We start from the raw sequence: 22863 nt of genomic DNA on the forward strand, positions 1-22863 counted from the left end.
TAATCTGGTGCGGATAAAACAGGGTGATGAGTGGAAAACCGCATTTAATACGCCTGAGGGCCATTTTGAGTATTTGGTAATGCCTTTTGGACTCTCCAATGCTCCGTCAGTCTTTCAGTCCTTTATGCACAATATTTTCCGTGAATATCTGGATAAGTTTATGATTGTGTATTTGGATGATATTTTGGTGTTTTCTGATGACTGGGAGTCTCATGTTCTACAGGTCAGGAAGGTGTTTCAGGTTCTGCGGGCCAATTCTCTGTTTGTGAAGGGTTCAAAGTGTCTCTTCGGAGTCCAGAAGATTTCTTTTTTGGGGTACATTTTTTCTCCTTCTACTATTGAGATGGATCCCGTCAAGGTTCAGGCTATTTGTGACTGGACACAACCTACATCTGTTAAGAGCCTTCAGAAGTTCTTGGGGTTTGCTAATTTTTATCATCGGTTCATTGCTAATTTTTCCAGTATTGTCAAACCATTGACTGATTTGACTAAAAAGGGTGCTGATGTTGCTGATTGGTCTCCTGCGGCCGTGGAGGCCTTTCAGGAACTTAAGCGCCGGTTTTCTTCTGCTCCTGTGTTGTGTCAACCAGATGTTTCACTTCCTTTTCAGGTTGAGGTTGATGCTTCCGAGATTGGAGCGGGGGCGGTTTTGTCACAGAGAAGTTCTAATGGCTCGGTGATGAAGCCATGTGCATTCTTCTCTAGAAAATTCTCGCCCGCCGAGCGCAATTATGATGTGGGTAATCGGGAGCTTTTGGCCATGAAGTGGGCATTTGAGGAGTGGCGTCATTGGCTTGAGGGTGCTAAACATCGTGTGGTGGTCTTGACTGATCACAAGAATCTCATTTACCTTGAGTCTGCCAGGCGTTTGAATCCTAGACAGGCTCGTTGGTCGTTGTTTTTTTCTCGTTTCAATTTCGTGGTTTCATACCTGCCAGGTTCAAAGAATGTGAAGGCAGATGCTCTTTCCAGGAGTTTTGTGCCTGACTCTCCTGGAGACTCTGGGCCTACTGGTATCCTTAGGGATGGGGTAATATTGTCCGCCGTATCCCCAGACTTGCGACGTGCATTGCAGGAGTTTCAGGTGGATAAACCGGATCGTTGTCCACCAGAAAGACTGTTTGTTCCGGATAATTGGACCAGTAGAGTCATCTCCGAGGTCCATTCTTCTGTGTTGGCTGGTCATCCTGGAATATTTGGTACTAGAGACTTGGTGGCCAGGTCTTTTTGGTGGCCTTCCTTGTCTAGGGATGTGCGTACCTTTGTGCAGTCTTGTGAAGTGTGTGCTCGAGCTAAGCCTTGCTGTTCTCGGGCCAGTGGGTTGTTGTTGTCCTTGCCCATCCCGAAGAGGCCTTGGACGCACATTTCCATGGATTTTATTTCTGATCTTCCGGTTTCACAGAAAATGTCCGTTATCTGGGTTGTGTGTGACCGCTTTTCTAAGATGGTTCATTTGGTGCCCTTGCCTAAGTTGCCCTCCTCCTCTGAGTTGGTCCCTTTATTTTTTCAGAACGTGGTCCGTTTGCATGGGATTCCGGAGAATATCGTTTCTGACAGGGGATCCCAGTTGTGTCTAGATTTTGGCGGACGTTTTGTGCCAAGATGGGCATTGATTTGTCTTTCTCGTCTGCATTCCATCCTCAGATGAATGGCCAGACGGAGCGAACTAATCAGACCTTGGAAACTTATTTGAGGTGTTTTGTTTCTGCTGATCAAGATGACTGGGTTGCTTTTTTGCCACTGGCCGAATTTGCTCTTAATAATCGGGCTAGTTCTGCCACGTTGGTCTCTCCTTTTTTTTGTAATTCGGGGTTTCATCCTCGTTTTTCCTCTGGTCAGGTGGAGTCTTCGGATTGTCCTGGAGTGGACGTGGTGGTGGACAGGCTACATCAGATTTGGAATCAGGTGGTGGACAATTTGAAGTTATCTCAGGAGAAGACTCAGCAGTTTGCTAATCGCCGTCGCCGCGTGGGTCCACGACTTCTTGTTGGGGATTTGGTGTGGTTGTCTTCTCGTTTTGTCCCTATGAAGGTCTCTTCTCCTAAGTTCAAGCCTCGGTTCATCGGTCCTTATAGGATCTCGGAGATTCTTAACCCTGTATCTTTTCGTTTGGATCTCCCAGCATCGTTTGCTATTCATAATGTGTTCCATCGGTCATTGTTGCGGAGGTATGAGGTGCCCGTTGTTCCTTCGGTTGAGCCTCCTGCTCCGGTGCTGGTGGAGGGAGAATTGGAGTATGTTGTTGAGAAGATCTTGGATTCTCGTGTTTCCAGACGCAAACTCCAGTATTTGGTTAAGTGGAAGGGTTATGGTCAGGAGGATAATTCCTGGGTGGTCGCCTCCGATGTTCATGCGACTGATTTGGTCCACGCCTTCCATAGAGCTCACCCTGATCGCCCTGGGGGTTCTCGTGAGGGTTCGGTGACCCCTCCTCAAGGGGGGGGTACTGTTGTGGATTCTGTTTGTGGGCTCCCTCTGGTGGTTACTGCTGGTACTGGGTGACTTTGGTGGGTTGCGGCCTTTGGTTTCCACCTGTCCATCAGAGGCTGGGTGTTTCCTATTTTACCTGGCCTTTCTGTCATTCCCTTGCCGGCTATCAATGTATTCAGATGTGCTCTGTTTGGTTCCTGCCTACCTGCTCCCAGATCTTTCAGGATAAGCTAAGTGCTGATTTTCAGTTGTTTGGTTTTTTGTCCAGCTTGCTTATTATGTCTCTATGCTAGCTGGTAGCTCTAGTGGACTGAGGTTCTCCCCATGTGCCATGAGTTGGCACATGGGTTCTTGTAATCTCAGGATGGTTTTTTTGATTAGGGTTTTTTGCTGACCGCTCAGTCCCCTTTTGTATCGTTCTGCTTTCTAGTTTACAGCGGGCCTCAATTTGCTAAAACTATATATATCATCTCTATGTGTGTGCCTTCCTCTCATTTCACCGTCAATACATGTGAGGGGGCAACTATATCTTTTGGGGTTCATTCCTCTGGAGGCAAGTGAGGTCTTTATTTTCTCTGCAGTACTAGTTAGCTCTTAGGCTGGTGCGTGGCGTCTAGAACCAACGTAGGCACGCTCCCTGGCTATCTCTAGTTGCGTTTGTCAGGCGTAGGGCAGCGGTCAGCCCAGGTTCCATCACCCTAGAGCTCGTCCGTTATCTATTTGTACTTTGCTTGTCCTGTGCTATCCCTAGCCATTGGGGATTCATGACACTTGACTACACTCAGGTGGATTATATTTATCATCATTAGGCATTTAGGACAACATTGGATCATTCAGAGATCCACAACGAACTTCTGGAGTGAGTTTGCCTCACTGAAAGTAAAGGGGCCGAATAATATTGCACGCCCCACTTTTCAGTTTTTGAATTTCCACAAAAAATTTAAAATAACCAATAAATTTCGTTCAACTTCACAATTGTGTTCCACTTGTTATTTATTCTTCACCAAAAATGTACATTTGGTATCTTTATGTTTGAAGCATGATGTGTGGGAGAAGCTTGAAAAGTTCCAGGGAGCCGAATACTTTTGCAAGGCACTGTAAGTGTGACAAACATGCAAAACAATAGGAAATCAGGAAGAAACGCTTTTTAACACAACTGCATATATACATATATATTGTGGTGGATCGGATCATTCCTCTGCTCAAAGAGGTAGTCAAGGGAACATTTTCCGTTTAAGTGTTAAACTGAATTTTTAATAATGTGCTACATGAACCAGTGAAAAATTTGATAAAGAAACGAGGCCCTTCTGGCATATCGGGAAAACAAAATAGCATGCAGTAAGTTTGTATGGATGCGGTGTTTGCCCGCTCATGGAAAAGAAAACACGGTTCAGTTCTCTCTAAAATGAGCATGGCTCTGGAGATCTCATCTCCATACACACTGAACATAGAATAAGTCAAAGGCTCCACATTTACCTTCTGGACCAGACCCTGGGGTGGAGATATGGTGAACAGTCTCCAACCTACTCTTCAGCTGTTTACAAAAACCTGGCCCTTAATAAGGCCGATTAACGTCTCTGAGCACTTAGTGTCCTGGAGTATTTTTCCAGGTTCATATCACTTAGGCTACGTTCACATTTGCGTTGTGCGCCGCAGCGTCGGCGCCGCAACGCACAACGCAAACAAAAATGCAGCAAAACGCATGCACAACGCTGCGTTTTGCGCCGCATGCGTCCTTTTTTTAATTGATTTTGGACGCAGCAAAAATGCAACTTGCTGCATCCTCTGCGCCCGGACGCGGGCACCGCAGGGACGCATGCGGCGCAAAACGCAAGTGCGACGCATGTCCATGCGCCCCCATGTTAAATATAGGGGCGCATGACGCATGCTGCGGCGCCCGACGCTGCGGCGCAGACCGCAAATGTGAATGTAGCCTTAGGCTAACATCCTCATTGACACATATCTCCCCTCCAGTATTTTACCAGTGACCTTCTCACAAGATATAGATATAAATATACATATATATAATATATAAATCTGTATGTATATAACTATACTCTAATCACTTACAAGGTTTGCGGGACAGGTATCTACTAGTGTTGAGCGATACCGTCCGATACTTGAAAGTATCGGTATCGGAAAGTATCGGCCGATACCGGCAAAATATCGGATCCAATCCGATACCGATACCCGATACCAATACAAGTCAATGGGACTCAGGTATCGGACGGTATTCCTGATGGTTCCCAGGGTCTGAAGGAGAGGAAACTCTCCTTCAGGCCCTGGGAACCATATAAATGTGTAAAATAAAGAATTAAAATAAAAAATATCGCTATACTCACCTGTCCGACGCAGCCGGGACCTCGGCGATTGTAAGCGGCAGCGTTGTTTCTTTAAAATTCGCGCTTTTACTTGCTTACGTGAATTCCCGGCTTCTGATTGGTCAGGGCGGCCATGTTGCCGGGACTCGGACCAATCACAGCAAGCCGTGACGAAATTACGTCACGGCTTGCTGTGATTGGTCCGCGTCCCGGCAATATGGCGCCGTGACCAATCACAAGCCGTGACGTCACGGGAGGCTGGACACGCGCGCTTTTCAAAATAAGCGCGTGTCCAGCCTCCCGTGACGTCACGGCTTGTGATTGGTTAATGGCGGCCATGTTCCTGGGACGCGGACCAATCACAGCAAGCCGTGACGTAATTTCGTCACGGCTTGCTGTGATTGGTCCGCATCCCGGCAATATGGCGCCGTGACCAATCACAAGCCGTGACGTCACGGGAGGCTGGACACGCGCGCTTTTCAAAATAAGCGCGTGTCCAGCCTCCCGTGACGTCACGGCTTGTGATTGGTTAATGGCGGCCATGTTGCCGGGACGCGGACCAATCACAGCAAGCCGTGACGTAATTTCGTCACGGCTTGCTGTGATTGGTCCGCGTCCCGGCAACATGGCCGCCCTGACCAATCAGAAGCCGGGAATTCACGTAAGCAAGTAAAAGCGCGAATTTTAAACAAACAACGCTGCCGGTTCCTTCGCTGAGGTCCCGGCTGCGTCGGAGAGGTGAGTATAGCGATTTTTTTTATTTTAATTCTTTCTTTTACACCTTTTTACATTAATGTTGTTTCGATACCGATATCCGATATTACAAAAATATCGGATCTCGGTATCGGAAATTCCGATACAGCAAGTATCGGCCGATACCCGATACTTGCAGCATCGGAATGCTCAACACTAGTATCTACCATCATATGGGCACTCTCTGGGGATAATATTGGTCTTGGTCTTTGTATAGTGAATTTCATTCAGTAATAGCCTTGTCATCTGCTGAGGTGTCCACTGTACTCTTTATAATTACGTAGAGACATGGAAACATGGTTACCTTTAGGGGCATAATGATGCCATGCTAGTGAGGGGCACTCCAATGCCAATTTCACCTGGACGTGTGTCCTCGAATGTGCAGAGACTCCCTGTGCTGCAATACACACAGCTGGCCAATTAGAGGCTGGCAGCTGACAGCTTGCCTGTGATGTGCGGCGCATGGTAGTGATGTAATATGCTGCCCATGCGGATATGCCGAAGTCTGCTGCCAGCTCCTGCACTGGCTACAAAAGAGGATGCAGCACTGCAGGGGAAGGTGAGAAGAATCATCTGTTTTTTCTTAAATGTGCTGGGGAAGATCAGAAGGTGTCTAGGAGGGGTGACATTATACCAAAATGGGAAGATTATACCAAGATGGGGACATTATACCAAGATTGGGGTATTATACCAGAATGGGAGACGTTATACCAGAATGGGAACATTACACCAGGGTGGGGACAAGAACACTAGGATGGGAATATTATACCGGAATGGGGGACATTATATTGGAGGGGCTCAGGATGGAGGTAAACATTCTAACATGCGGCCAAGGATGGGGAAGATTATTACAAGAAGGAGCCAGAGAAGGGATATAATTACATGGGGGAGAGAACACAGATGTCTTTATAGGATCTAGAACACTATAAGGGCCAATACATCTGATTCACATGCAGGTGGGGACCCAGATCCAAATTTTGCATCGGGGCTGATCAGACTCTAGTTGCGCCTCTACAGTAGTTACCTTGGTTAGGGGGCCTATTTACTCAGACATGTTTCACTCTCCTGGTGGTGAACCCCTAGCTGTGTCTCTGCTTGGAGAAATGGCGCACTGGTGAACGTTGGCCCTGGGTATTGAATGTCATGGGGCAACAAGCTGGAAGAAAGATATTTATATAAAGGTCTAGGGCAGTGAACTTAATCTTTTCCTTAGCTGAAAGAAGCCTAGGCACCACTCACAATTTATCAACATTATTATAGGATTCTGCTTGGAAACTGCTTGAGCAAAGTCTGCTGTGTACAAGACATTATTTATGTGGCTCAGTGCTAAGTGACTTTTTAATCTGCTAAATGTCAGCTGAATCAGATCTTCACATAAAATGCTCCCGGTGGATAGTTTAGAAGTAGTGATGGAAAAAACATAAGAGAGAGTTCAGTAATTTATTGTTGTAGGTCCCTTGTGGCTCATGACCATGAATTTCCTATGGCCATTTGGCTTCTACATACATACATATGGAGTGTGCTTAACTGAGATGAATGGAATGATGGAGATTGTCAGGTCTAATGTTTTTGATAATACTACTTCAAATGTATATAAGTTACTATTAAATAGACTATATAATGGGCATAAAATACTACTGTATAAACCTACTAGACATGAACCTGCATAGATAGGCGCCTTTAAAAATGCTCATATAAAGATTTATATGAGATGTTCAGAGAGGTTGCAAAATAATCTGTTAACTATAGTCTAATATGGCAAACATCATTAGGAAGTGCTAAAAAGATGAAGAAAAAGAATAAATAAGAACATTATATCTTCTGGATCCAAAAATATGGAGAGGTGAAATGTTTCGTGTGCATCTTTCAGGGAAATAAACATGTATCTAATATAAACAGGTGTATACTGTATTATATTACATGTGCTTATTAGGTGGGAAATGAACACGGAATATAAGTAGATTACATGGAAAAACATTTTCCAAATCATCAGGAGTATATTATATTCCCTGAGCTTGTTAGGTAGGGAATGAACATAAAATATATGTAGATTATAGGGAAATGGACACATCTTTCATATAATCAGTTAGATATTATATTCCATTTTCTTGTTAGGTGGGGAATGAACATGGAGAGACATGGGGGCAGAATCGTGAGACATGGGGCCAGAATGTAGAGACATGGGGACAGTATAGAGAGATTTGGGGTCAATATGGAGAGACATAGGGCAGAATGTTGAAGCATGGGGTCAATATGGAGAGACATGGGGCAGGTTGGAGAAACAGAGGGGCAGTATGGAGAGACATGGGCAGACATAAGGGCAGTACGCAGAGCTCTTGTGTATAATGTCACTTGTGATCACTGTATCACCTATACACTGACACTATACACTGTATACTATGTACAGAGCTCCTGTGTATAATGGAACTTATGGTAATATTAGTATTGTGTTATTTTATTTATGATCAGTATTGTAGTATTCAGTCACTATGTTGTGGCAATACGTGGTTTGGTCATGTGTGACAGTATTTGTCCCTTGTATGTGGTATTGTTTGGTCACTATGTGTGTTTGGTCAGTATGTGGTCCGGCCATGGTGTGGAATTTTTTGTCCCTTGTATGTGGTATTATTCATTTACTTTGTGGTGGTGATATGTTGTCTGGTCATGTTGGTGCAGTATTTCTTCCTTGTATGTGGTATTATTCGGTCACTATGTGGGGGTAATATATGTGCTGGTCATGGTGTGGCAATATTTGTCCCTTGTATGCGGTATTATTCATTCACTATGTGGTGGTAATTAGTGATGGGTGAGCACCAAAATGCTCGGGTGCTCATTGCTCGGGTCGAGCAAATTGGAATACTCGGGTACTCGACCCAAGCAACAAGCCCAATGTAAGTCTAAGGAAAACCCGAGTATTTTTACAGCGATCACACTGGGGGGTCCTTTTAAGATCTAAAAACGTCTGAAAATTATGGAAACACTGCAGAAATGACACAGGAACATCATGGGGATCACCCCTGGAAGCATTTCTGAATCCTAGGTCACAGCTGTAAGCAATGTTTTCAGAGTTTCACGCCATTTTTACAGGTGCACCAAAAAACATGCAAAAACTAAGCCAAAATGGATTTTGCTGGGAAATATGTTAAGGTACATCCTTTCCAGGGTAATTACTTGTATATAAGGCAAAATAATTTACCCCAGACCGAAAAGTTCCTCCACCACTTTTGCTATGTTCACACGCAGCGTTTTGATGCGTTTTTCAACTTTCACATTGCTTTCAACCAATACAAATGCATTCACTGGGAAATGTCATTGTAGCATTTAACAACCCTAGCTGGCCATGTGGTGTGTGGCACATAAAAAGGCACATCTTGTTTCATTTCTGAAGGAGGGACTCTTACAGTCATAAAGCCTATTTTTATAGAGGCATCAGGCGGCATTAATATTGGTCTCCTATGCTGTTATTGCCTATGCAGTGAGTAGCTGGGCTGCCAAGAATTACAACGCACCCCAATACCCCTTTCAAGAGAGATAATGGAGGGCCTCCTGAAAAAAAATTGCATTGAATGCAAGGCCTGCCCTGCTATCAAGTAATATGCACCCCAATAAGCCTTTGAACCCAGGTACTGGATGGACACAGGAAAATACACTTCACATTATTAATTTTGTAATCCCATACTGTTTTCTTATGTATTAACTGCAATGCCTGCCCTGCTACCCAGTCATATGCACCCCAATAAGTCTTTGAACCCAGGTACTGGATGGCCACAGGAAAACCCACTTCACATTCTTCAGTTGGTCCTGCCATACTGTTTCCTTATGCATTGAATGCAAGGGCCGCCTTGACCCAAATTTGCACACAACACAACCCCCCCTTGAAAGAATCATGAAGGAGGGCCACATAAAAAAAATTCCCATTACAAAGGAGCGGGTCACTACACAAAATGCATGGGTTGACAAACATGTCCCATGGGGGGTACATTATTAAAAAAATATTTATGGGGATCATAGATGCCCTTGCCCAAAAATTGAATGGCTGTAGCATCACAGAACACGTTCACTATGGTGTTTTAGTGGCGGAGAATGGTGTTTTAGTCTGCTTCCCGCACTGACTGTGAGTGCCGGCCGGAAAGCAGGGCACAGCGGTGACGTCACCGCTGTGCTCTGCTTTTACTTTACGGCCGGCGCTCACAGTCAGTGCGGGAAGCAGACGGCGAGGGACCTGACGGACACCGGAATGTGAGTATGTACTGTTTTTTTTTTTTTACATTTACGATGGTAACCAGGGTAAACATCGGGTTACTAAGCGCGGCCCTGCGCTTAGTAACCCGATGTTTGCCCTGGTTACCCGGGGACTTCGGCATTGTTGGTCGCTGGAGAGCTGTCTGTGTTTATTTAGTGTAACGGTACCCTTAGTTCATGGGCTGACAAACATTTCACCATGGGGGGTACATTTAAAAAAAATGATTTATGGTAATCATAGACGCCCATGCCCAAAAATTGAATGGCTGTAGCAGCACAGAACCCGTTCACCATGGTGTTCTAGTGGCAGAGAATGATGAGATGTGGAGGAAGGCCTTATTAAAAACTAGGCCCAATGTTAAGGAGCGGATCTCCTAGACTTGTAATGCCCATACACTAAGTGCATAGGCTGACAAACATTTCCCCTTGAGGGAGTAAAATTGTTAAAAATATTTTATGGGCATCATAGACACCCTTGCCAAAAATTTGACTGGCTGAAGCAGCACAGAACCCATTAACCCTGGTAATCTAGTGGCGGAGAATGATGAGATGTGGAGAAAGGCCTTATTAAAAACTAGGCCCAATGTAAAGGAGTGTGTCTCCTAGACTTGTAATGCCCAGACACGCAGTGCATGAGCTGACAAACATTTCCCCAAGAAGGATACATTTTTTTAAAAATATACTATGGGCATCATAGACACCCTTGCCAAAACTTGGACTGCCTGTAGCAGCACAGAACACGTCAACCCTGGTGATCTAGTGGTGGAGAATGAGGAGACATAAAGATACAGGGGCGAGCACAGGTTCATATATATGAAGCCAGAATGTGTCCAACGAGATATGTTTGCCCCTAGCAACAGCTCAGAGACAGGTATATAAATTAAAATGTAATATAACTATTTCAATATTTTTCTATTGTAGAGGTATACACTAGGTCATAAAAGGACGGTCCAGAGATAGTAAAACTGGAAAATCTAAGAATAAATGGGAAGAATCTACATATATCTCATTTTGATGACAGATCCCCCATTTTGTTTTGGTTTCTAATTAGTAACGGCCATCATAAAAACACCCTTGCACAAAAATTGAGTGACTTTTGCATTACGGAATATGTTCACCTTGGTGTTGTACTGGTTGTGGATAATGAGTATGAGAATAAGGAGGAGGATAACACCAAACAGACCATATCAGGAAGAGGATACCCATGTGTGGTTGGGAAGAGGTGCATGACAATACACCTCCACAAAAAAGACAATGTATTTGAGATTATGTTTCGCTGTTTTCATTCGGTGGTGTACAGAAGTTTTGCACAATCAAGCCCTTGTTCATATTTATAAGAGTCAGCCTGTCAGCTTTGTCAGTTGGCAGACGGATATGCTTATTTGCTATAATTCCACCAGCGGCACTAAAAACCCTCTCTGACAGAATGCTAGCAGCAGGGCAGGCCAGGACCTCCAAGGCATAGAAAGCCAGTTCATGCCATGTATTCAGCTTGGATACCCAATAATTAAAAGGCACAGAGGAATGATGGAGGACATTTGTACGATCTGCAAGGTACTCCCTCAGCATCTTCCCAAACATTGCACTTCTTGTGCCAGCACCCCTTGCCTCTGCCAGCACGATGGGAGGGTCTGAGAAAACTGCCCCAGAACTTTGTCATTGTTCCCCTGCCTGAGCTAGATTTTACTTCTGTCTCTCTCGCTTGGACTCTTTGGTTGTACAACAAATTCTGATGTCTGATGGCAGCGTTCTCACAGGGGAATTTTTTCAGTAATTCTGCTACAAGGGCCCCCTGGTGCAGCAACATTTTTGTACACCTGTCTGCCTCTGGAAGAAGAGATTGAAAAGTTCTCCATGCAGCGTGGGTCTAGAAGTTTCACCAACTAGTAAAGAGTGTCACCAAAAATTTTAATAATGCAAGGGTCACGGGAAACGCAGTGCAACATAAAGTCAGCCATGTGTTCCAGACTGCTAACAGCCAAGACTTCCGTGTCCTCCCCAACAGGATGACTGACCATGCTGTCCTCCTCCTCCTTCTCATCCTCCTCCCTGTCCTCAGGCCATCCCCGCTGAACAGATGGTATGACAGCTGTGCTTGTAGTATCGTCTATAGCGCATGAAAGTAGCTCCTGTTCTTCTTCCTCCTCTTCCGCATTGTCTACCAATCCACATCGCAACAACATGAGGCTGGGCTGAGTGTAATCACCCTGTATGGCTCCCTGCTGCATGTCCTCGTGCTCTGTCTGCAATGCATCCACTTTAATTGTGAGCAGAGAGGTCTTCAGAATGCAGAGAAGCGGGATAGTGATGCTAATTTTGGCGTCATCGCCTCTCACTATCTTGGTGCAGTCCTCAAAGTTCTGGAGTATGATACATATGTCAGACATCTATGTTCACTCCTGAGGTCTTATGTATGGAGTCTGATCTGAATATCGACGGCCTTGTTGATGCTGGTACTCAACAGCTGCCCTATTCCGCTCACAAATCCTTTCCAACATATGCAGTGTAGAGTTCCAACACATAGGGACATCACACACCAGTTGGCGAGCCGGAAGCTGCAAACGCTGCTGAAGCACGGCAAGGGCGGCAGAAGCTGTAGCTGACTTTCTAAAATTTGCAGACAGATGGCGTACTTTCACTAGCAGATCCGGCAACTCAGGGTAGCTTTTCAGAAAACATTGAACAACGAGGTTAAGCACATGGGCTAGGCAAGGTACATATGTGAGTTCACATTGCCTCAGAGCCACCACCAGGTTCCGGCCATTGTCACACATGACCATGCCTGGCTGTAGGTTCAGCGGTGTAATCCAAATTTCTGATTGCTCTTTCAGTGCTGTCCACAACTCTTCTGCATTATGCGGTTTGTGACCTATGCAGATTAGCTTCAGCATAGCCTGTTGCCACATGGCTGAGCAGTGCTGCAGTGCTTCCAGCTTCTGACTGATGTGTTCATTTTAGAGATAGAGGCTGAAGAGGAGGAGGAGGTGCAGGAGCTGTAGACTGTGGGGGCAACCCTGATTGATGTAGAGCTCACAATCATCGGTGTGGGGAGGATGTGTTCCTTCCCAAGGTCCGACTGGGTCCTGGCTTCCACTATGTTAACCCAGTGTGCCATCAGTGAGATGTACCATCTCTGCCCACAAGCACTTGTCCACGTGTCTGTGGTTAGGTGGACTTTCCCAGTAACAGAATTGTTGAGGGCACGGGTAATGTTGTGGGACACATGCTGGTGTAATGCCGGTACAGCACACTGATAGAAATAGTGGTGACTGGGGACCGAGTACCTTGGGATGGTCGCCGCCATCAGGTAGCGGATAGCTTCCATATCAATGAGCCTAAAAGGCAACATTTCGAGCGCAAGCAGATGAGAAATGTTTGAATTAAGTACTGTGGACTGTGGGGCATTGGCTGGGCATTTCCACTTGCGTTCCAATGACTGGGGTATACACAACTGAAGGCTAGGCTGGGACAAGGATGTGGATGGGCTTGATGATGGTGCTGGTTGACTGTGGACAACAATAGGTGCAGGGCCCGAGGCATCTTCACAGGCACGGTGAACTGGGGATTGGCTTGTACGCAAAACAGTGGAAGAAGCAGTGTTGTCACCTGCAGACAGTGTTCCTGGAGCCTGGGGTTTGGTCCAAAAAGTCATGTGCTTTGCTGCCATGTGCCTAATCATGCTGATGGTGGTCAGGCTGGTAGTTTTGCTACCCCTGCTGATGCACGCATGGCAAGTGCTGCAAATGGCCTGTTTGGGGTCATCGGCAGAGACTTAAAAAATAACCAGACTCGGGAAGATCTAACAGTTGGAATGGCAACTTCCGTCATGTTGGTGTTACGGGGAACAGATGCACACCTTCTGTCTGCGGCCACCACACTGCTTCTTCCTGCTTGTTGGGGTGATATGCCTCCTTCCCCTTGTGTGCTTCTGTCCTTGCTCTGCATGTCCTCCTGCCTGGTTGGATCAGTCACTATGTCATCCACCACCTTATCTTCCACATCCACACCCTTCTCCTCCTGACTTTCTGGCAATTGTGTCTCATCATCGTCCACCTCTTCTGACACTTTGCCACCATCACCTTGGTGTGACGTGGCTGTTCAAATGTTTGAGCATCGCTACTTGCGATCTCATCTGGCCCCACTGCAAATTGACCGGCCGAGAGTCCAGAATCCAGAATTAAAGGGAAAACTGAACAGCTCTTCAGAGTGTCCAAGTGTGGGATCAGCTGTCTCAGGGCACTTGGCATGGAGGGAGGAAGGAGGATCAGGGTGAGTAACATCCAGTCCACAATCACGGCTACTCATACTTGACCATGTGGAGGACAGGGTTGTGGTGATGGTGGCTAAGTGACTGGAAGCATTATGCACTATCCAACCAAAAACAGTTTCACACTGCTCTGGCTTCAATAGTGGTGTGCTGCGGTCCCCTAGAAACTGGGACAGGAAGGTCAAGCGTGAAGATATGGGTCTTTGCTGTGAACCACTTTCAGCTTGGCCATGGCCTCGTCCTCTGCATGCATCATCAGCATCACATCCACTTCCCCGTCCCTTGCCTTGCCCAATTTAATTGGACTACTGAAATTTTGAAAACATCAATACAAATGGATTTATTTGTAGAAAAATTATATGTGGTCAGTATGCCTGCTAAGCGAAGATTTTTCCACCACAGATACACCAGGCCTCAGCCTAACATAACAGACTGTATAATTTTTTTTAAGTTTGTTGGTAATTTTTGAAAAAAAAAAAAATGAGTACAACAAGGTTAGCAGACAGAACTATGCAATGTATGCCTGCCAATAAAAGATTTTTCCACCACAGATACACCAGGCCTCAGCCTGAGATAACAGGCTGTATAATTTTTTTTATGTTTGATGGTATTTTTTTAAACCAATAACAAATGAGTAGAACAAGGCTAGCAGACAGAACTATGCAACATATGCCTACTAATAAAATATTTTTCCTCCACAGATACACCAGGCCTCAGCCTGACATAACAGACTCTTTTTATTTTAATTTTGTTTGTTGGTAATTTTTGAAAAAAATAAAAAATGAGTAGATCAAGGCTAGCAGACAGAATTATTATTATTAAAAGATTTTTCAACCACAGATACAGCCTGAGATAACAGACTGATATAAATGTGGCCTTGACTTTTTTGGGCATACCAAAATTGTGTCAACAAGTTGGCTATGACTAGTGTTGAGCGATACCGTCCGATACTTGAAAGTATCAGTATTGGATAGTAACGGCCGATACCCGAAAAGTATCGGATATCGCCGATACCGATACCCGATACCAATACAAGTCAATGGGACACCAAGTATCGGAAGGTATCCTGATGGTTCCCAGTGTCTGAAGGAGAGGAAACTCCCCTTCAGGCCCTGGGATCCATATTAATGTGTAAAATAAAGAATAAAAATAAAAAATATTGATATACTCACCCTCTGACGCGCCCTGGTTGTAACCGCCAGCCTCCGTTCATAAGAATGAGCGCTTGAAAGTCCTTAGATGACATCGCGGCCTGTGATTGGTCGCGGAGCGGTCACGTGACCGCAACGCGACCAATCACAAGCCGTGACGTCATCTAAGGTCTTTCAAGCGCTTGAAAGTCCTTAGATGACGTCGCGGCCTGTGATTGGTCGCGGAGCGGTCACGTGACCGCAACTCAACCAATCACAAGCCGTGACGTCATCTAAGGTCTTTCAAGCGCTTGAAAGACCTTAGATGACATCACGGCTTGTGATTGGTCGCGTTGCGGTCACGTGACCGCTCCGCGACCAATCACAGGCCGCGACGTCATCTAAGGACTTTCAAGCGCTCATTCTTATGAACGGAGGCTGGCGGTTACAACCAGGGCGCGTCAGAGGGTGAGTATATCAATATTTTTTATTTTTATTCTTTATTTTACACATTAATATCGATCCCGATACCGATTCCCGATACCACAAAAGTTTCGGATCTCGGTATCGGAATTCCGATACAGCAAATATCGGCCGATACCCGATACTTGCGGTATCAGAATGCTCAACACTAGCTATGACACAAAAAACGAGTAATAAAATTGAAATGTATTTTGCGCAATGATATGCGATGCGTGTGGCTTATAACGCACAGTGATAAATCTAAGAACTGTAGCTATTTTTGGGCCAGCTACAGATTTTTGGGGCAGCAAAATGGTGTCCAAAAATGTTGTAAGATACTACAAAATATTAGATAGCCCCCCCAAGAAAGGTCAGATTTTTTGGCGCACTTACCATTTGAAAATTCAAAAAAGTTCATTTTTTTCTCATTAATGTACATGCTGCACCCCATCTTGACTGAAAGAAAACAGAAATGTAGTAATTTTTGAAAATGTATTAAAAAAGAAAAACTGAAATATCACATGGTCATAAGTATTCAGACCCTTTGATCAGTATTGAGTAGAAACACCCTTTTGAGCTAGTACAGCCATGAGTCTTCTTGGTAATGATGCAACAAGTTTTTCACACCTGGATTTTGGGATCCTCTGCCATTCTTCCTTGCATATCCTCTCCAGTTTCATCAGGTTGGATGGTGAACATTGGTGCACAGCCATTTTCAGGTCTCTCCAGAGATGCTCAATTGGGTTTAGGTCAAGGCTCTGGCTGGGTTAATCAAGAATGGTCACACAGTTGTTCTGAAGCTACTCCTTTGTTATTTTAGATGTGTGCTTAGGGTCATTGTCTTGTTGGAAGGTGAACCTTCTGCCAAGTCTGAGGTCCAGATCACTCTGGAAGAGGTTTTCATCCAGGATATCACTGCACTTGGCTGCATTCATGTTTCCTTCAATGACAAACAGCATTGCATGATGCTACCACCACCATGTTTCACTGTTGGGATTGTATTGGGCAGGTGATGAACAGTGCCTTGTTTTCTCCACACATACCACTTAGAAATTTCACCAAAAAGGTCTATCTTTGTCTCATCAGACCAGAGAATCTTATTTCTCATAGTCTGGAAGTAGTTCATGTGTTTTCTTGGCAAACTCTTTGCGGACTTTCATATGTCTCGCACTGAGGAGAGGCTTCCGTCAGGCCACTCTGCCGTAAAGACCTGACTGGTGGAGGGCTGCAGTGATAGTTGACTTTGTGGAACTTTCTCCCATCTCCCTACTGCATCTCTGGAGCCCAGTGGAGGCCACTGTACTCTTAGGGTACCGTCACACAGTGCAATTTTGATCGCTACGACGGCACGATCCGTGACGTCGCAGCGATCGTATGATTATCACTCCAGCGTCGTAGACTGCGGTCACACGTTGCAATCACGGCGCTGGAGCGATGCCGAAGTACCCGGGTAACCAGGGTAAACATCGGGTTACTAAGCGCAGGGCCGCGCTTAGTAACCCGATGTTTACCGTGGTTACCAGCGTAAAAGTAAAAAAAAACAAACCGTACATGCTCACCATCTGATGTCCGTCCGGTCCCTTGCCGTCCGCTTCCTGCTCTGACAGATCCGGCCGTACAGTGAGAGCAGAGTGCAGCGGCGACGTCACCGCTGTGATCTGCTCTCACTTTCCGGCCGGCAGTCAGTCAGAGCGGGAAGCGGACGGCAAGGGACCGGACGGACATCAGATGGTGAGCATGTACGGTTTGTTTTTTTTTACTTTTACGCTGGTAACCACGGTAAACATCGGGTTACTAAGCGCGGCCCTGCGCTTAGTTACCCGATGTTTACCCTGGTTACCAGCGAACGCATCGCTGGATCGCTGTCACACACAACGATCCAGCGATGTCAGCGGGTGATCAAGCGACGAAAGAAAGTTCCAAACGATCTGCTACGACGTACGATTCTCAGCAGGATCCCTGATCGCTGCTGCGTGTCAGACACTGCGATATCGTAACGATATCGCTAGAACGTCACGAATCGTACCGTCGTAGCGATCAAAATTGCACTGTGTGACGGTACCCTAAGGATTCTTTAGTACTGCAGACATTCTGTTGTAACCTTGGCCAGATCTGTATCTTGCCACAATTCTGTCTCTGAGCTCCTTGGACAGTTTTTTTTACCTCATGAGTCTCAATTGGTCTGACATGCACTGTGCGCTGTGAGGTCTTTTATAGACAGGTGTGTGCCTTTCCAAAGCAAGTCCTATCAGTTTAATTAAACACGGCTTTCCTGCAATGAAGGAGTAGAATCATCTCAAGGAGATTCACAAGGAAATGGACAGCATGTGACTTAAATATGAGTGTCTAAGGAAAGGGTCTGAATACTTATGACCATGTGATATTTCAGTTTTTCTTTTTTATTAAATTTGGAAAAATTTCTACATTTCTGTGTTTTTCAATCAAGATGCCGTGCTGAGTGTACATTAATCTGAAAAAAATGAACTTTTTGTATTTACCAAATGGCTGCAATGAAACAAAGAGTGAAAATTTTAAAGGGATCTGAATACTTTCTGTACCCATTGTATATTGCTCACCTATAGACTATTCCGTGGTCTGGAGTACATTACCTTGGTTCAGTTTATAACCCTTCAAATTGCATAGCCTTTATGATTATACAGGTCCTTCTCAAAAAATTAGCATATAGTGTTAAATTTCATTATTTACCATAATGTAATGATTACAATTAAACTTTCATATACTATACATTCATTATCCACCAACTGAAATTTGTCAGGTCTTTTATTGTTTTAATACTGATGATTTTGGCATACAACTCCTGATAACCCAAAAAACCTGTCTCAATAAATTAGCATATCAAGAAAAGGTTCTCTAAATGACCTATTACCCTAATCTTCTGAATCAACTAATTAACTCTAAACACATGCAAAAGATACCTGAGGCTTTTAAAAACTCCCTGCCTGGTTCATTACTCAAAACCCCCATCATGGGTAAGACTAGCGACCTGACAGATGTCAAGAAGGCCATCATTGACACCCTCAAGCAAGAGGGTAAGACCCAGAAAGAAATTTCTCAACAAATAGGCTGTTCCCAGAGTGCTGTATCAAGGCACCTCAATGGTAAGTCTGTTGGAAGGAAACGATGTGGCAGAAAACGCTGTACAACGAGAAGAGGTGACCGGAACCTGAGGAAGCAGTGGACTGAGTCTGGTGTGGAAACATCCAGAGCCACCGTGCACAGGCGTGTGCAGGAAATGGGCTACAGGTGCCGCATTCCCCAGGTAAAGCCACTTTTGAACCATAAACAGCGACAGAAGCGCCTGACCTGGGCTACAGAGAAGCAGCACTGGACTGTTGCTAAGTGGTCCCAAGTACTTTTTTCTGATGAAAGCAAATTTTGCATGTCATTCGGAAATCAAGGTGCCAGAGTCTGGAGGAAGACTGGGGAGAAGGAAATGCCAAAATGCCTGAAGTCCAGTGTCAAGTACCCACAGTCAGTGATGGTGTGGGGTGCCATGTCAGCTGCTGGTGTTGGTCCACTGTGTTTCATCAAGGGCAGGGTCAATGCAGCTAGCTATCAGGAGATTTTGGAGCACTTCATGCTTCCATCGGCTGAAATGCTTTATGGAGATGAAGATTTCATTTTTCAGCACGACCTGGCACCTGCTCACAGTGCCAAAACCACTGGTAAATGGTTTACTGACCATGGTATTACTGTGCTCAATTGGCCTGCCAACTCTCCTGACCTGAACCCCATAGAGAATCTGTGGGATATTGTGAAGAGAAAGTTGAGAGACGCAAGACCCAACACTCTGGATGAGCTTAAGGCCGCTATTGAAGCATCCTGGGCCTCCATAACATCTCAGCAGTGTCACAGGCTGATTGCCTCCATGCCACGCCGCATTGAAGCAGTCATTTCTGCCAAAGGATTCCCGACCAAGTATTGAGTGCATAACTGAACATTATTATTTGATGGTTTTTTTGTTTGGTATTAAAAAACACTTTTATTTGATTGGTCGGGTGAAATATGCTAATTTATTGAGACAGGTTTTTTGGGTTATCAGGAGTTGTATGCCAAAATCATCAGTATTAAAACAATAAAAGACCTGACAAATTTCAGTTGGTGGATAATGAATCTATAGTATATGAAAGTTTAATTGTAATCATTACATTATGGTAAATAATGAAATTTAACACTATATGCTAATTTTTTGAGAAGGACCTGTAGGAGTACAAATACATGATCATTTGAACAGAATGTTTATGAGGCCCTCCTTTATGTCTAATAATAATGTATCTGAGTCCTTAATTTTTGGCAGTTCTTAATTCCTTCTTAAATAAAACTGAAATTTCCTATTTTTAATAAGAAATCAGTTTACCTAAATTATATATTTTTTACAATTTTTAAATTTGCGTTTTCTAAAAGTCATTATACAGGAAAAAATGTTTATTAACATTTTTTTTCTGTAAAATGCAATTTCTTGTCGGTTTGGAATGTTTTATTGTCACTCCTTAGGCTGTGTACACACTGTGTGTTTTTGGAGCATTTTTGCTTCATTTTTTCTGCACAGAATTGGCCCAAAAATGCTAGAGAATCCTTATGCCAGCAAAGTAAATGAGAATCCTGAAATGCTGTGCACATACATGATCAGTAATTTTCCTTTACGGATTTGTGTTGCTTTTAAATCAGCAGCATGTCAATTCTTTGTGCGTTTTTGCAGCGTTTTTCTCCCATTGACTCTAACTGTGTCAGTCAAATACACAGCAAAATACGCAGGTATAAAAATGTTTGCAGATTTGCTGACGTTTTGCTTGTGGCTTTGTATTGCGTTTTTCATATCGGGTATTTTCTATGCTGTCATCTGTGACAGCACGAGACATACCGATGCGGCAGTACTGATCGGCGGTAATGTTACAGAGCGCTGCGGGGTTACACTGTTAGATGTCAGTGTAACCCCACAGATATTACTGCAACCTGCGATAAAAAGCTTAACGCAGGTCACCGGCGTCGGCTGATGAGAGACTACTACACCCAACAGCCAACGCCTGCTGTCAATGAAAGCAAAGGGAGCAGGTAGTGGCTGATGGGCGTTGTCATCAGCCGGCACCTGTGCTCAAAGTAAAAAAAAAAGAAGTTAAAATAAAGAAATAACTATTGACATAAAAATAAAAAAACACAGTATATTCCCACCTTACACCTAAACCCTGAAGCCTTTGTCTTCTGTAAAAGATCAAAAATAAAAAAAACACACCATATGCTCATCTAATCAGTGAAGCCCTTGTCACCTGGAATAAAGTAAAAATAATAAACCACCATATCCCTCACCTATCCGACAGCATCTGGTGACACACTGGCAGGAGCGTGTAATCACTCATGTTCTCATGCAGCAGAGGTGCAATAAGTGAGATCACTAGGGCTCAACAGCTGATAAACTCCGCTGAACTTTCTCACCACAGCTCAGGGCTACAAGCTGACACAGGAGCGATTACATCCTGTGTTTCTGATCTGATGTCCGGCTGTCCCCTCAAAATGTAGACTGCCTAACATTCATCAAAATGAACAAGTCATGAATCTCCAATGACTTTTGCATGCTAGGCGCAGACTGGGCAGACTAGGCGATGGTGTTGTTTTTAGTGTCATGCATTGATCTTACCTTATTGTAGCCTGTAAAACATTCATTGTGGCTCCTGTGCCTGCTGTGGAGACTCCAAGTTGTGTCTCTATCTGGTGGGAGGGATATTATACTATTTCTACTCTGTGGAAATTGAAGCCACTTTAGTGGTGTGTGAAATTTTTTTTTTTTAAATGTGGAGACTCTAAGTTGTGTGTCTATCTGGTGGGTTGCCTGTAGTGGAAGGTGTGTCAGAGGCCTATTATGCTGTTTCTACTCTGTGGAAATTGATGCCACTTAAGGCTACTTTCACACTAGTCCGTCAGTACTGGCCGTCGCAAACCGTCGGCCCGACGTACCGACGGACAGTGTGTTAAGTAGCACAAGGGGGGCAGTGGATGCAGTTCTTAAATGCATCCGCTGCCCCATTGTAATGTCCGGGGAGGAGGGGGCGGAGTTCCGGCTGCGCATGCGTGGTCAGAAATGGCGGACATGACGCACAAAAAAAGTTACATGTAACTTTTTTTGTGCCGACGGTCCGCCAAAACACGATGCATCCGTCGCACGACGGATGCGACGTGTGGCCATACGTCGCAATGCGTCGCTAATGCAAGCCTATGGAAGAAAAAACGCATCCTGCGGGCAACTTTGCAGGATATGTTTTTTCTCCAAAACGACGCATTGCAATGGACAGCAAGCAACGCTAGTGTGAAAGTAGCCTTAGAGGTGTGAAACAATATTTTTTTTAAATGTGTAGACTCCAAGTTGGTTCTTCTTCTGGTGTGTTGCCTGTAGTGGAAGGTGTGTAAGAGGCTTATTATACTGTTTCTACTCTGTGGAAATTGATGCCACTTTAGTGGTGTGTGACAATAATTTTTTGAAATGTGGAGACTCCAAGTTCTGTCTACATCTGCTGGGCTGCCTGTATTGGAAGAGATGTCTACGGGTCATTATACTGTTTCTGCTCTGTGGAAATTGATGCCACTTTAGTGGTGTGTGACAATATTTTTTAAATGTGGAGAATCCAAATTGGGTCTCTTTTATGTGTGTTGCCTGTAAAAGTAAGACTCCCAGACAGGCAGGCCTACACTTACTTTCACTCAACTACCTGTGTAACTATCCTTACGTTTTTATACCAACAGTACTCTATGAAACTGATGTTTGTGCCATTTGAGTGTGGCTGGGGAAAAAAAATTGTAACTGTCACATGAGGTATCAGGGTTCCCAGCAAAGAAGGCTTACACCGCTTCCTTAACCATCATGTCTTAATTGAAACTTCAATTCAAAGCTATAAATGCTGGTCCAGACCCTGATACCTCATGCATGGCCCATGGCTGACTGCTTTTGTGCCACTATACAATTTTCTACTGTGGGTCAGTTGATCAGTCAACAACCTGTGTTACTTTCCTTACATTTTTCTACTAATAGTACTCTATGGAACTAATGTTTGTGCCATCTGAGTGTGGCTGGGAGAAAAAAATTGGAACTGTTGCATGAGGTATCAGGGCTCCCAGCAAGGAAGGCTTGCACCCCTCCCTTCACCACCATGTCTTCATTGATGTTTCAGTTCAATAAATGTTGGCCCGGACCCTGATACCTCATGCATGTCCCATGGCTGACTGCTTCTGTGCCATTATAAAATGCTCT

The sequence above is a fragment of the Ranitomeya variabilis genome, chromosome 2, assembly GCF_051348905.1.
Source record: "Ranitomeya variabilis isolate aRanVar5 chromosome 2, aRanVar5.hap1, whole genome shotgun sequence".
Classification (NCBI taxonomy): Eukaryota; Metazoa; Chordata; class Amphibia; order Anura; family Dendrobatidae; genus Ranitomeya; species Ranitomeya variabilis.